A 17,536-nucleotide genomic window follows, 5' to 3' on the forward strand; every position below is an offset into this window, starting at 1 on the left:
TCATACTCTTACCCCATCTCACATCTGCTCATGGCACACATTTCTTTATTCATTATAAGGAAACACATCCTGTTGTAATGAAAACTAATCATACATACATATACCAAGGCTTTTTCCCCCTTACAAGGGGGGTAGCCTAAAAGAAAAAGGCATAAAATCATTCCCACCCATTCCATCCCTGAATACACTCCACACCCATCCACCCTCCCTCTTATCTTAGCACCTCCTGAATGACGGGTCATCCCTGCACCTTGTCCACTGCCCTGGGTCAGAAGCAGTGTTGCAAGACAGAGCACATCCACAGCAAGGCCGCTTCATTAAATCGGCGACCCCCTTCTCTCTGTCCCCCCATTGCATAAAATGAGAGGCCAGGGAGAAATCCCTTCGGGCTGCGTCAAAATTTTGCTCACACATACTATCTCAACCCCCATCCACCCGCCCATTCCACCTCATGCTATTACAACATCATCCATATACAACCATTCTCCATTCACCCCTGTCTTCTGTCCTCTCCCGTCCTTCCTCAACAGACATTCCCCTCCTCCCCAAAGCCCCCTTCACCCCATCCATCCACCTCATCCTAGGATGTCCCCTCATGTTCACTCCCTCCACATCTGCCTTCCACACCTCTTTTACTAGTCTTTCTTCACTCATTCTTTCCATGTGTCCAAACCATCCTAATATTCTTTCATCGACCCTATCTCCCAACTCCTTTTCCACCCCTGTTCTCCTCCTCACCTCCTCATTTCTCACTCTATCTAGCCTAGTAACCCCCATCATACTTCTCAGACATCTCATCTCAAACATTCAAACTCCTCTCTTCTTCTCTTATGTTCCATGTTTCTGTGAATCAAGTAGAGAAGAAAAGGTAAAAGGTGCAGATGGAGAGATGATAATGGAAGAGAATGCAGTAAGGGGAAGATGGGCAGAATATTTTAGGGAGTTGCTAAATGTGAAGGAGGATAGGGAAGGAAAGATTGCTGCAGTGGGAAGTGCGAAGAAAATGAGAATGATGAATGAGGAGAATGGAGGAGAAATAAGGAAGGATGAGGTGAAGGCAGTTGTTAATATGATGAAAACTAATGAAACCATTTTATATAAAAAATTTAAAGTGGACAAGTTTATCTCCTCAGGCACATAGTCCTTTTTTTGACACACTGAAAAAAAAAAAAAAATGAAATGATGAAAGAAATGCACTTTTGGTGAAGAAATTACTGCACACAGGTGCAAAGACATATACAAAGAAAAAAGTTAGTAACATGAAAAAAAAAGTCTGATATCAAACTTATTCAAAGTCTCTTGAAAAATCTTTGTATGGAAACTTAGGAAACAGTTTCTCTTTGTATCACAGCACAAATGTACATTGCATTTGATGCAGTACATCTGTACTTTGCCATTGCACCCAGGCAGTTTACATTTGGCTCTTTTTGGTGAAACTGCTGGAAAGTGGCCTCTGATATCAATATTTGGAATAGGCTTTGTTGCCCTTCTAATTTTCTTTTTGGCTCTAAAGGCACTCTCCACAGAGATGCCAGGTCTCCCTCTCTCTTTATGGACAGTTTTTCCAAACATCAACGAATTTGCCATCTTGAACTTAAACTCATAAAGAGGAGTCTGCTTTTGTTTACTCAGATTCAAAGCCTCTGCATCATGCCTATACAGCATCCAACTATTTACTACTGTCAGATCTATGAGATGGAAGATGAACCTATGGTAGTACTTTCATCTGAATAACGTTCTATAGTAAGCTATCATCTGATCACAGATCAACACCACCCATGTAGCTGATATACTGTTTCACCATATTTGACCGTGGGACTTCAACTTTTTTTTTTACTTTATCATATCTTTGACATTTATCCATAGAACTGTCTAAAAATGAGGAAACTAAGTGAACAGATCTTTTGTCCATCCATTTTACTGCTGTTACTTTTACATTGTCACCCTTAGTTTCCCACTCATCATGAGAACCACGACCTTGTGCTGTCAGCTGCTTGTCTGTTTTGAATGTTAGGTTTTGCAGTCTCAAGGGTTGCACAGTGCCACAGCACCTTATACCTCTAGTGGCCAAGTGTTCAATGAGAGGCAGACTTGTAAACCAGTTATCAAAGTATAATTTGTGGTTTTTAAAACTAGGAATACTTTCAGCAAGTTGAAGGACTGCATTTGCACAAGGCTTTAGGTCTGGAAGTGAGCATTAAGGGAGAGCAACTGGAGGAAGTGGATAGTTTCAGATACTTGGGTGCAAATGTGACAGGGAAAGGTGGAGTGAAAGTGGAGGTAGAATGTAGATAGAGAGAAGCGAGTAAATGCCTTGGTGGATTAAAGAGTGTAATGAGGAATAGACATTTGAGAATGGATGCTAAGAGGAGACTGTATGAAGGAGTGATTGTGCCAACAGCACTGTATGGGGCAAAAACATGGAACATAAGAGAAGAAGAGAGGAGTTTGAATGAGTTTGAGATGAGGTGTCTGAGAAGTATGATGGGGGTTACTAGGCTAGATAGAGTGAGAAATGAGGAGGAGAATGGGGGTGGAAAAGGAGCTGGGAGATAGGGTTGATGAAAGAATACTAGGATGGTTTGGACACATGGAAAGAATGAGTGAAGAAAGACTAGTAAAAGAGGTGTGGAAGGCAGATGTGGAGGGAGTGAACATGAGGGGACATCCTAGGATGAGATGGATGGATGGGGTGAAGGGGGCTTTGGGGAAGAGGGGAATGTCTGTTGAGGAAGGACGGGAGAGGACAGAAGACAGGGGTGAATGGAGAATGGTTGTATATGGATGATGTGATTGCATGAGGTGGAATGGACGGGTGGATGGGGGATGAGATAGTATGTGTGAGCAAAATTTGACGCAGCCCGAAGGGATTTCTCCCCGTCCTCTCCTTTTATGCAATGGGGGGACGGAGAGAGGGGGGTCGCCGATTTAATGAAGCGGCCTCGCTGTGGATGTGCTGTGTCTTGCGACACTGCTTCTGACCCAGGGCAGTGGACAAGGTGCAGGGATGACCCGTCATTCAGGAGATGCTCAGATAAGAGGGAGGAGGAGGGGTGTGGAGTGTATTCAGGGATGGAATGGGTGGGAATGATTTTATGCCTTTTTCTTTTTGGCTACCCCCCTTGTAAGGGGGAAAAAGCCTTGGTATATGTATGTATGTACATTTACATTATCCACTCGGCTTATCTTTCCAGTGTATGGGAAAAAATCTAAAACATAGCCCTTATGGTCAGCCAAGACAAAACGTTTATATCCCCATTTGTGTGTTTTTTTGGGAAGAAATACCCTTGAATGGAACAATTTGCTCATCAACACACAAATGTTCCAACATTGGTGTCTGCCTGAATGAATCTCTTAGCCTATCAATGAGTGGCCTTATTTTGAATAACTTATCTGTATCATTATTTGTGGTGTTATCTACTAAATGAAGCTTAGATTTTATTTGCTCCCATCTGTCTCTACTCATAATTGATGCTACAGCTTCATCCATTCCTGACCAATGCAACCTACTAGTATCAAGGAGTTTGCTAAGTGACATGCATAAGCACAAACCTAACCATTGCTCCATTTCATTTTTGTCTACATCCAGAGGCTTCCTTGGGTTTTGCTGTACTGCATAAAGGTTGGACTGCTCTACAAGTAAGTCTGTGATGTCAGAACTGATAAAATTCCGAAAATAGTCAATAGGATTCAGCAAAACATGGTCTTCCTAATCCATTGTGATGTCAAAAATTGGTACAGTACTTGGACAGTCCCTCTTGTCTATATGGTTCCAGTAAAGACGGCGCATTTTCTTATGTCGACTCTCCGTTTGTTCTGGAACTGATGTTGTAGCAACAATCTCAATCACCACTGTGGAATCATCAGCCTCATCTTCACTATCATCTGTAAAAAAAGAATAATAGATAATAATGTATGTGTATTTATTTTACCTAGTTGTATTTACCTAGTTGTATTTTGCGGGAAGGGGAGCTATGCTCGTGTTGTCCCGCCTTTGTATCTTGCAGTGTCTAGTTTGTTTTTAAACTCATGAATGGTTTTTGCGCATACTATTTCATTGTCCAGTTTGTTCCAAGTGTCCAAAACTCTATGAGGAAAACTGTTTTTCTTCAGTTCTCTTCTATAGCTATGTTTTTTTATTTTCTTTCCATGTCCTCTTGTGTTTCTTTTGTCCCAGTTAAGTAAATTCTCACTATCGAGTACCTCTGTGCCTTTCATGATTCTGTAGATGGTCAATAGGTCACCTCTCTCTCTTCTTTGCTCCAGTGTCGGTAACTCCAGTTTAGCCAATCTCTCTTCGTATGATAGGTTTGCAAGTGCAGGTGCCATTTTTGTAGCTGCTCTTTGGATTCTTTCTATTTTCTTTATATTCTTTTTGGTACTGGGGGACCACAATGTCGCTGCATACTCTAATCTAGGCCTTATCAATGTAACCAATATTTTTTTCATCATGTCTTCGTCCAAGTATGTAAACGCCACTTTTATTGATCTTAGCAAGTTGTAAGTCTCCCCGACAATTTTGTTAATCTGTATATCATAGGACAAGTCGTTCGTGATAATTACTCCCAAATCTTTTTCGGATCCTACTTTCTTTACTTCTTTGGTTCCAATTGTATATTTTCCTGATATTCTGTTTTTGCTTTTTCCAAACTCCATTATGCTACACTTCTTCGTATTAAAGTCCACTTCCCATTTCTGACTCCAGTTCCATACCCTATTTAGGTCTTCTTGCAGTGCTTCACAGTCCTCATCAGTTTCTATTTTCCTTAGCAGTTTGGCGTCATCGGCAAAGAAGCTCATGTAGCAGTTCACGTCCTCATCCATGTCATTCATATAGATAGCAAACATTATTGGTGCCAGCACAGATCCTTGCGGTACTCCACTGATCACCTCTTTCCAGTCTGAATATTTTTCTCTGAGCACTACTCTCATCTTTCTACCAGTCAGAAAGTCCTCTATCCATTTTAGTAGGTTTCCCTGTATTCCTCCTATGTGTTCCAGTTTTTTTAGTAGTTTTCTGTGTGGTACTTTGTCAAAGGCTTTTTGCAAGTCTAGGAATGCACAATCAGCCCATCCATTTCTTTCTTGCACTATGTCTATTAGTCTTGAGTAAAAGCATATTAAGTTTGTGGAGCATGATCTTCCTTGTCTGAATCCGAATTGTCTTGGGTTTAATATGTCATTGTCTTCCAGATGTTTTACCCATCTATTCTTGATTATTTTCTCACAAATTTTGGCAATGGTGCTTGTTAGTGATACTGGCCTATAGTTGGTGGGTTCTTCTTTGTTTCCTCCTTTGTGTATTGGTACAATGTTAGCGTTTTTCCAGTCCTCGGGTATCTTTCCTTCTTTGAGTGAGCTGTTTATTAAGATGTGTATTTTGTCTGTTAGTTCTTCTTTGCACTCCTTTAGAATCCAATTTGCAATACCGTCCGGGCCATGTGATTTTCTGACATCCAGCCTTGATAAATGTTCTGATATTTCCTTTAGTGATGCTGTAAACTCATTCATGAGGGGAGATTTCTTGTTTTTGTCTATGTCACAATTCGGTATTTTCTCTCTGGTGAAAACAGATTTAAAGTGATTGTTCATGACTTCGGCCATCTCTAAATCTTCTGTGTATTCTATGTTTCCTTGGCATAGTTTCACCAATTCCTGTTTGTTTTTAAGTTTACCATTCACATACCGATAGAATAGTTTGGGTTGCTCTTTGCATTTGTCTATAATATCCTTCTCATGGTTCCTTTTCTCCTCTCTTCTCACATTAACATACTCATTTCTATAGTTAACATAAATTTGCCATTTGCTTTGTTTTTTGTCTTTTCTCCACTTTTTCCAAGCTTTGTCCCTTCTGTCTTTTGCCTCACTGCATCTTTTGTTGAACCAACATTTAATGTACTCTCTCTCTCGCTTTTGTCTTGGTACATGCCTGTTTACCCCTTCATTGTAGTTTTCCATCAATATATTCCATTTCTCTTCCACTGCTGTTTCTTCCCTGTAAAATATTTCCCAGTTTGCATTCCGGAAGAATGTCTTTAGTTTTGTAAAGTCTGTTTTGTTGTACCTCAGTCTTCCTTTCCTGTGCTTTTCGTTCCTCTCTATGTCTATTTCTTCCTTTAGTATAGTTTCGATGAGTACATGGTCACTCTTTCCAATTGGTGTCTCATACTGGACTTTATGCACTATTTCAGGCTCTGTTGTAAATATTAGATCTAGTTTCGATGGCTCTTCATTATTTCTGTACCTTGTGTTTTCATGGACCCATTGGGTCATTGTGTACTCCATGGTCATATCTAGCAGTACATTGCCCCACGAGTCATCTCCTCCTTGCACTGTCATGCTGTCCCAACAAATTTCTTTGCAATTGAAGTCCCCCATAACTACCAGATTACCCTTACCCATTAATATCTCATTGAGTGATTTTCTTGTGTCATCTAGCATTTTTTTATGTTCAATTTCTTTCCAAGCGCTTGTTTTTGGAGGCACATAAGTCACCACAAACTTTCTACTTTTCATATTCTTGCCTTCGACTTTTATCATGATCAATTCAGCATTACCTTTGCCCTCTGCAATTTTTGTCACCTTTAGGTCTTTCTTGGCCAAGAACATGATTCCCCCTCCCTGTTTCTTGTCCCTGTTTTTTATCCAGTAGTTGTATAAACCTTGTCCGATAACAGTGGATGGTATTTCACCTCTTAGTTTAGTCTCTACAATTCCCATTATGTCTGGTTTTGCTTCTAACAGATAATCATTGAGTTCGTTCAGTCCCGAAATTAGTCCGTCAATGTTGGTATAGGCCACTTTTAATTTTCTTCCTTCTCCCTGGTTTCTTCTTCCCTTGTTTTGTTCGTTTTGAAGCGCCATTGTCTTAATCTCAAGTCTATTACTCTCCACTGGAATTCTTTGCATTCTGTCTCTGATCTTTTCAAGTTTTTTTCCTTTGCTTCTTCTCTTAGCGCCCTTTCTTTTTCTAATTCCTCAGTACTCATTTCTCTTTTTATCCATATCTTATTGTATTTTTCACTCTTTGCCAAGTTACCTACTTTTTCAAATATGTCTTCTACTACCACTTGTGACCTTAGTTTTATCTTTAGAGGTCGATTCCTATCCTTAGTATAGCGACCAATTCTGTAAGTCTCTTCTAAGTCTGTGCCTGAATCACTATCTCCCCCCTGAATTTCATTAAGGATTTCTACTGCTGTCTCTTTTTCTTCTTTTTCTCTCATGTACCTCGCCAATCCTTGTTTTTCTTTAAGCCCATAAACCACAATACATTTCTTCCTATCTACTGTGTCCCTGACCCAATTTGCTTTTTCGTTAATCACTTGAATGATTGTGTCTTTTGCATTATCTTGCATTTGCTGCTTGACTATTTCTTTGAAAGCAATTTCTTTATTTTCAATATTTTCTTTCCACTTCTTAATTTCCTGGATACTGTCCCCACCTAAGTTTTCTTCGATCTTTTGTGTCAATTCTTGGAATTTGTTGTTCACTTCCTGCTTTAGATTTTCGCTATTATTATCATTAGTTTTCTTCTTTTCATTATCATTCTTCAGTTCATTTATGTCTCTTTTCATTTCTTTAATTTCGTTTGTAAGATCCAAGTTAGCTTTTTTCAGGTCAGAAATTTCATGGTTAGTCTTAGATAAACAATCAATTAAACCAATGACCTCTTTTCTTAAGTCCATGATTTCATTTTCCCACCGAGTCCTATTTTTGCTCATCTCTCTCTCTATCTCTAATAATCTACTTAAGTTCTTTCTTTCGTACTTACCAAACCCTAAGAAATCATTGTCGTAACACGTGGTGCTTTGTTTATTGTTTACATCGCGGTTCAGTGGATTGCCTCCAGATGGCTCTGATTCGCAACTGGCTTTCGAGTCGTTTTCATTCATTTTTGCTAATTTCGAGTTAACACAATTAACTAGCACTGCATAGATACCATTTCGGGCACTCACGTTCACTCCCCACCCCTACAGTACAAACCAGGTTTTCCTTTTTCGTCGTAAATCCTCTTCTTCTTGGTCGCGCGACGACGAGCGGTGTTGCTTCGATGAGCGTATGAAGGAGTGTGTGTGTGTGTGTGTGTATGTATATATATATATATATATATATATATATATATATATATATACATACATATATATATAAATATATATATATATTAGTGCTTTATGTTAGGCTTGTTTAATTTGGGGAAGGTTGTTGTAGTTGATAGCTTTTCTTTAGACTGCTTACTTAGGCTAGGCTAGATTAGTTTTCATATAACTAGATCAGTTTAGAACAGGTTAGTGTTGATGTAGTTAGGCATGATTACTGTAGATGAACTTAGTTTCTGTTAGGTTAATAACAATAATTAGATTTATGCAAGGCTAGTTTAGGTAAATGAACTAGTAAGTGAACATACCTGAACTGTCATCAAAATTTTGGACATATATTTCATATTTTTGCTGCCTCCCATAAAACCGTGAAGTTGTAAATGAGGTTGATCCTGCAAAATACATGAATATTTTGTAGTAAATATCAAGGAAACTAGCATTGGGTGGCCCATTGTTTACAGTCATCAATGTCACTCATATGCCGGAAGGGACAAACATGTCCCCCTTTCATAATTTCCTCCAGTTTCCTTTATTTTCAATAGCAAGCTATTCTTTGGTGAGTAACGTAGACTTTTGTACTTTAGTAACTAGCAGGATATTTTTGAAATCAGACTTACCTGATGTGGTATCCATGGTCATCTAAAAATTAAGAATGTAGCTGCACGTGCCTTCTGTACACAACCAACAACACTTTTGTTGACACTGAGGAGAGGCGGGCTAAAGTTGCCAGATCCTACTTGTGAGTGGATGTCAAAGGGTGCCAGATATGCCATCTCCATCACAGCAGGCGATCCAGGCTACACTTTGCTTTAGATTTGCACTTAAAGATAAGGGGACAAAAAATGCCTCTTTCGGCGGTAAAGGGTTAATTCATTTCTTGCCTTTTGGTAACCCTCTCTTGGATCTAAATGTAAGCACATTCTAACTATTTTGTTTGGTTTACCTTCTGTATATTGTTTCAGGTACTGTAACTTTTCATTATCTGACACATGCTTGCTATCAATTAACATGTCGAAATCTGACAAATTTAAAGTATTTGTACTGTCCACAAAATTTTGTAATTACATGAACAGGCATCGTGGTTTTGGTCATTAAAGTCATAATCATGTCTATCTGTCTGGTCATCATTGTTACAATTTGCACCTCTGCAATCACAAGAATCATCTTTTAAATTAACATCTACAGTACTTTCAAATTTACTTAAAACTTTAAGTTCTGCCTCAGCTCATTTTAATTCCATTTCCAAGTCAAGCCTATCCTGCTCTTGTTTCAATCTATGATATTCCTTTTCCAACTCTTGCTTCCTTTTCAGCTTCTGTAATTTGATGTCTAAGCTCGCCCTCTTAGCCATCGCCTTACCTATTTGACTACCAAGGTCACTTTCTCCTGCCTGAGATACACCATCTATTGGTTTCACTGTACCATCCATTGCCTCTTCCACTGGTGTGTTATTGAAAGCTAATATTTCGAGAACTACTTCCTGAAGAGTATTAGGATGGTTCGGACACATGGAAAGAATGAGTGAAGGAAGACTAGTAAAAGAGGTATGGAAGGCAGATGTGGAGGGAATGAACATGAGGGGATGTCCTAGGATGAGGTGGATGGATGGGTGAAGGGGGCTTTGGGGAAGAGGGGAATGTAAGGATGGGAGAGGACAGAAGGCAGGGGTGAATGGAGAATGGTTGTATATGGATGATGTTGTGATGCATAAGGTGGAATGGGTGGGGGGATGGGGGGGTGAGGTAGTATGTGTGAGCAAATTTTTGACGCTGCCCGAAGGAATTTCTCCCCATCTTCTCCTTTATGCATGGGGGGGATGGAGAGGGGGGGTCGTCGATTTAATGAAGCGGCCTTGCTGTGGATGTGCTGTGTCTTGCGACACTGCCTCTGACCCAGGGCAGTGGACAAGGTGCAGGGATGACCCGTCAACCAGGAGGTGCTAAGATAAGAGGGAGGGTGGAGGGGTGTGGAGTGTATTCAGGGATGGAATGGGTGGGAATGATTTTATGCCTTTTCCTTTTTGGCTACCCCCCTTGTAAGGGGGAAAAAGCTTTGGTATATGTATGTATGTACTTCCTCTACATCTAATTCCTCAGCTGTTACTAACTCCTGTATCTTACTCATAAGTTCTGCCTTATTGCCAGAACACGATTGACTCTTAAGGGGGTACGCGACACCTGGAGGTCATTTTCTAAAATATTTAGAGTAAAGAGCTGAAACTTCTCAGGTAAATAGGTATCCATATTGCCTACATTTTAGGTGAAGCAGAATGATGTATGTACACATGTACACATGTACGTATACCAGTAGCGACATTTAAAAGTGCACAGCACCATAATACGTGGACCAATTTGTTTTATATTTTGGCTATGATTAGTCAGTAGGCACACCTAGGGCCGGTCATTTAGTAATTGAACAATTTCCTTTATACTTTTGCATACAGGCATTTCAATTTTAATGGCTGGCAAAAATCTTGAAAAATACAATTTTTTTGCTCTTGTTTCCATTATTACTCCGAACTCTTTCATCCTATTCAAAATATTCGAACGATCGGCCCTAGCAGTTACTAAAAGTAATATTCCCTGTAAGTTTCATCTAAATCTAATGTATATTAGATTTTTTATGATTAAAAAAAAGTAGAAAAATATCGAACGGAGATATGGCAACTTGAAATATGAATATATCTGTAACTTGCTTATAGTTTCACCAATTTGACTGATTTTTTCATGGCTTAATTCTTATTATATAATAAGTAAGTACAGTAAAAATTATCAACATATTTTAATTATAAGTACTTTAAATACTGAAAAACTAAAGTATAAGTATGTCACAGTAGTGACGACGCACAGACGACAACATCATATAATTTGCTTTTTTGCACCTTTGGCGGTTTCTTCATATGAAACCTCTCTGCTGGGGGTCTTCAGGGTATCAAAATCATTGGAAAGAGGTTTATTTTCCAGTAGTGGGCGCCTTCTCTTTCCTCATCAGATTCCCCTCGCCAATCTATGTTGGTAGGGCACCCCCTCCAGCATCATATGATGTCCCTTCTTCTTTCTTCTTCCTGTATAGCCTTGATCTTTTTCCTCTTGCTTTCTTCTTTGGATTTAATCTTCCTCTTTGAATTGTTTAATCTAATGTTGTCCTTTACCTCTGTCACCGTCACAGAGGTGCAGGTGAGGGCGGTGGTGGAGTGAGAGGTGGTGAGATCTTTAGTCGTCTTTGACTGCTTGCCATCTTTAACTGCTGTTTTTTGTCATTGTGATGTTCTTTTGTTCTTTTTGCTACCCATGATGACTGTACTAAAGAGTAATATGTACTAGCTAAAGTAATAGATTGCAATGAGAGCTCATGAGACATGCATACTTCCCTTTTCAGAGCTAGCCGGTAACTAACGCTTAGTTTCGCACAAAGTTGGCGAAATATTCTCCCTCCACCTTCCTCCCTTCCCCTCCACAATCGTATTGGCCGTTGATACACTGGGCGAGTGTAAATTCAATCAAATTTCAACGTTATTCGCTGCGCCTGAAGGTCCTAAGTGGCACGCCTCCTTCTAGTGTGGGTTGCGCCTTTAAATCTGTCCCTTTAATCCTCACCCAGGACCTTTAAATTGCGCACGGCTGGAAAATTATTTGTCGGGATTTGTTTCTAAGTGGTATACGAACATTTTGAGCAGTTTTGAAAAATGCCATATCTTGACCAAATTCACCCCCCCAGGTGTCGCGTACCCCCTTAAGCCTCAAATATTGTCAGTTGATACACTGTGGCCTTTTCCATTTCGTTCAATCTTAGAATGTTTAACACTCGCTCACACAATTGATATATGAATAGAAACTAGAAAACTATTCTTCATTTACATTCAAAGTTCAAGTCTCCTTAATCACAACATGTTCCAAATTAGAAACTGGAAAACTAAGTTTCTCTCAAATTCAATTCGTAGCCTCATTATTCATGACATGTTGTAGAATAGAAACTGGAAAACTGTCTCGCTCAAATTCAACTCTTAAACCTCATTATTCTCAACATGTTATAGAATAGAAACTGAAACACTCACTCAAATTCAAATCTTAAACCTTAATATTCACAACATGTTATAGAACAGAAACTGGAAAACTGTCTCACTCAAATTCGAATCTTAAACCTCATTATTCACAACATGTCATAGAATAGAAACTGGAAAACTATGCTTGTTCAAATACAAATTTCAAGTCTACTTATAGTCAAAGCACTCTCTTGAACCCTATAATCGATATTCAATACTAATTTATGTAAATCAATGTTGAATAAACCTGGGATTTTTATAATTAATTCAAATACAATCACAAAACATTCTATTAAAGCACTCATAGTTTCATTGCTCAATCGCAGCACTATTCTTGTCACTTTATAAAGTTAAAGAGTTACAGAATTAAATGTGACAACTTAGATGTCCAACACTGATCTACACAATTCAACTTAAGCATAAATAGTAGCTAGAAAGTTATTCCTCATTTAAATTCAAAATTTCAAGTCTCTTTAATCATATTCAAGTCTTGTCACACTACCAATTTCAGAACTTGCCTACCGGACCACTCGTTGGCCTCTGCCGTGCCGGCTTCCATCCTTCCCCACAACTTAACTGCTCCTTGAAGTCCCAACCTATGGGTCTTGTAGCTTGGTATCCCTCCTTCTCTGTACCTCACATCATGAAACTGTTTTAGACAAAATCATGAAACTGTACATGCCGCCTCGAAAGGTCAGCAGTTCGGGGTTACAGAGGGTGTGGGAAAGACTATCGATCATCAACGCACGCTTCCATCTTCTTTATTTATGCCCTTCATTCTTGATCACATACAGACGGTGTGTAAATGTGTGGTTTCTGCAAATTATCACAATTTAATTTGCATTCACAATTACATACATATACCCAGGCTTTTTCCCCCTTACAAGGGGGGTAGCCAAAAAGAAAAAGGCAAAAAAATCACTCGCACCCATTCCATCCCTGAATACACTCCACACCCCTCCACCCTCCCTCCTATCTTAGTACCTCCTGAATGATGGGTCATCCCTGCACCTTGCCCACTGCCCTGGGTCAGAAACAGTGTCGCAAGACACAGCACATCCACAGCAAGGCCGCTTCATTAAATCGGCGACCCCCCCTCTCCGTCCCCCCATTGCATAAAATGAGAGGACGGGGAGAAATCCCTTCAGGCTGCGTCAAATTTTGCTCACACATACTACCTCACCCCCCATCCACCCGCCCATTCCACCTCATGCTATCACAACATCATCCATATACAACCATTCTCCATTCACCCCTGTCTTCTGTCCTCTCCCGTCCTTCCTCAACAGACATTCCCCTCCTCCCCAAAGCCCCCTTCACCCCATCCATCCATCCACCTCATCCTAGGATGTCCCCTCATGTTCACTCCCTCCACATCTGCCTTCCACACCTCTTTTACTAGTCTTCACTCATTCTTTCCATGTGTCCAAACCATCCTAATATTCTTTCATCAACCCTATCTCCCAACTCCCTTTCCACCCCTGTTCTCCTCCTCACCTCCTCATTTCTCACTCTATCTAGCCTAGTAACCCCCATCAATACTTCTCAGACACCTCATCTCAAACACATTCAAACTCCTTCTCTCCTCTTCTCTTATGTTCCATGTTTCTGCCCCATACAGTGCTGTTGGCACAATCACTCCCTCATACAGTCTCCTCTTAGCATCCATTCCCAAATGTCTATTCCTCATTACACTCTTTAATCCACCAAGGCATTTACTCGCTTCTCTCAATCTACATTCTACCTCCACTTTCACTCCACCTTTCCCTGTCACATTTGCACCCAAGTATCTGAAACTATCCACTTCTTCCAGTCGCTCTCCCTTAATGCTCACTTCCAGTCTACTGCCACTTTCACCCCTTGTACATCTCATCACCTTACTTTTACCCACATTTATCTTTAGCTTTCTTCTATCACATACTCTCCCAAACTCTGCCACCAACTTCCTCAATCCCTCCTCCGATCCTGCCACAAGCTCAGTGTTGTCCGCAAACAACAGCTGGCTCACCTCCCACTTTTCTCCATTTTCTTTAACCATCTCCAATCCCTTGCCCACTACCCTTGCATTCACCTCTCGCACCACCCTATCCATGTATAAGTTGAACAGCCAGGGCGACATAACGCATCCTTGACGAAGTCCCACCTTTACCTCGAACCACTCACTCTCTCCATTCCCAATCCTGACACAAGCTCTACTATTCTCATAAAAACTCTTGACAGCTCCCAGAAGCTTTCCTCCTATCCCATATATCTGCATAACCTCCCACAGTGCCTTCCTGTCTACCCTATCATAAGCCTTTTCCAGATCCATAAAAGCCAAAAAAACATCCTTCCCCTTTCCTATAGCTTTCTCACATATCTGTCTTACCACAAAGATCTGATCTACACAACCTCTACCTGTCCTAAATCCACACTGTTCCTCACCAATTACTCCTTCTGTTCCTCTCCTAATCCTCTCAACCAAGATCCTCCCATAAGCCTTCCCAACTACTCTCAACAAGCTAATCCCTCTGAAACTACTACATTCACACTTGTCCCCATTTCCCTTGTAAGAGGAACTATACAGGCACTCCTCCAGTCCTCCGGCACTCTACCCTCTCTCCAACAAACATTAAATAACCTCACCAACCAGTCCACCATCACTGTACCTCCCTTTTTCAGACATTCCGCATGGCATCCATCCAGACCAGGTGCCTTACCTGCTTTCATCATCTTAACAACTACCTTCACCTCATCCTTCCTTATTTCTCCTCCATTCTCCTCATTCATCACTCTCATTTTCTTCGCTCTTCCCACTGCAGCAATCTTTCCTTCCCTATCCTCCTTCACATTTAGCAACTCCCTAAAATATTCTGCCCATCTTCCCCTTACTGCCTTCTCTTCCATTATCATCTCTCCATCTGTACCTTTTACCTTTTCTTCTCTACTTGATTCGCCTCCTCTTCCTCTCTTAATTTCTTTCCAAAACATCTTTTTATTACTTTCAAAGTTTTCTGTCAAACTCTTACACCATTTCACATCTGCTCTCCTCTTTGCAACCTTTACCTTTTTCTTTACTTCTCTTTTCTTTTCTTTGTACCTCTCATATGACTCCCTCGTCCTATTTTGTAACCAATCTGTGAAAACTCGCTTCTTCTCTTCTACAACCTTTTTTGTTTCCTCATCCCACCATTCACTACCCTTTCTTCTATTTCCCCCTGTCCTTCTTGTTCCACACACCATCCTTGCACACTTTATGACTCCCTCCTTGAACCATCCCCATTCCTCCTCCACACCCAGCTCTACTCTACCCTTTACTCCCTCCCACTCCTCCTTCAGCTTCTTTCCGTACTCCTCCTCCTTTTCCTTCTCATTCAAAGAGTTCACTCTAAGAACCTCCCTACCTTTTGTCCCTTTCCTCTTCCTCCATCTATCCTCCACTCTCAACTTACCTTCCACCAAAAAATGATCTGATATTCCCCCACCCTCTCCCCTTAGCACATGTACATCCTTAACTCTTCCTATCATAATCCTATTTACCACTACATAATCCATTAGCGCTCTATCTACCACCCTTCCCTCCACCACCCTCTCCCATGTGTACTTATGTTTGACTTTCTTCCGAAACACTGTATTTGCTATCATCTATTAAATTAACAATCAATACAATAACGAAATACACTTCATCAATTTAACAATTATCATACTCAACTTCACGATTCCTACCATGATTTTGTTTACCCGCCTCAATAACATTTGTCCTGAAATATCTTCTTCATCCACAATTATTCTGAGAAACCAAATGCATCAATTATTAATTTGACTTCTACATTGACTCTTTACATATTATTCCATCAGTCACATTACCTAAACACAATAAGTTGCTCAATCAATGCTTACCAATAATGGTTCCCCAGACACTTGTGGTAATAGACATCTTCACAGCTCAATGTCTAGACACAGAAAAGGATGCTCTCATTACAATCATGCCGAGGAAAACTCGCACTACTTTGTTCGCGGAGTAGGGGAGAGTGGGGCAACTTGAACAGGTTTTAGACATTTCTGGCCATAGGCAAATATCTTACGGCTAAACTTGTTTCTTCCATGCCATATTAATCTTCATCCTATTACACAAATTTGACAACAGGAAAGTTTAATGTATCTTGTTTTTATAGTGGAAAATTTGGCAGCTGAACTTTTTTCTAAATTGGTGGGGTACATTGAACCATGCTAAGGGGTAGGTTGAACCATGTCTTTAAACTTTACTAATGAAGGCAAAATAAAATAGTGCCTAGAAATCAAAATATTTTATTTTATCATTCAGAATACACGCATGTTGTATTTACCTAGTTGTAATATACGGGAGAGGAGCTATGCTCGTGGTGACCCGTCTTTGTATCTCTCTGCATCAAGTTTTATCTTAAAATCTTGTATAGTGTTAGCACATACTGTTTTGTTGTCTAATTTGTTCCATGTATTTATCGTTCTGTGTGGGAAACTGTTCCTTTTCAATTTTTTTCTATATTCTTTTTTCAATTTTTTTCCGTGTCCTCTTGTTTTACCGTTTTCCCACACTAATAGGTCGTTCCTCTCTAAAACTTCCATTCCTTTCATTATTCTGTAGATAGTTAGCAAATCTCCTCTTTCTCTTCTTTGTTCCAGAGTTGGTAGGTTCAATTTGGATAGTCTTTGCTCATATGTTAGTTCAGCGAGTGTCGGTGCTAGTTTGGTTGTCGCTCTTTGTAATCTTTCTAGTTTCTATATTCTTTTTGGTACTGGGTGTCCAAAGTGATGCTGCGTACTCAAGTTTTGGTCTTATTAGTGTAGTTAGTATTTTCCTTATCATTTCTTCGTCCATATAAGTAAATGCCACTTTGATTGCTCTCAATAAGTTGTAGGTTTCTCCAAACATCTTATTTATATGCTTATCTGGTTTCATGTCCTTTCCAATCATCACTCCAAGATCTTTTTCATAGTTTTTTTTTTTCTTCCCCAATTCTGTAATCTTTTGATATTCTGTTTCTACTCTTTCCAAATTCCATTATACAGACGCTCCTCTACTTACGTTCATTCGTTTTACGTTTGAACTGACTGTAAAAAAAAATTGTAAAAAAAAAATTTAGTGAATTTTTTAGTTTAGCGTGCTCTCCGTAGTTCAAACGATACTTATGCATGACGCTGCGTCCATTGTTTACATTGCACAAACGACAGACTGAAAGTGCCTTGCCTCATCCTCCACCATCTCAAATTATGTTGCTTGAATTTAATTTATTTGAAAATCAATGTTATTATTTTACAATGTTATGTGTATGATTAATGATTTAGGGGTGTTTTGTAAGATACGGTAATAGAATTTACGGATGTATAGTACAGTAACAACTTACGTTCATTTTCAACTTACGTTCGGCTGTTCGGA

Source organism: Oratosquilla oratoria, chromosome 8, assembly GCF_046742065.1.
Source record: "Oratosquilla oratoria isolate Oo_2021 chromosome 8, ASM4674206v1, whole genome shotgun sequence".
NCBI classification, from domain to species: Eukaryota; Metazoa; Arthropoda; class Malacostraca; order Stomatopoda; family Squillidae; genus Oratosquilla; species Oratosquilla oratoria.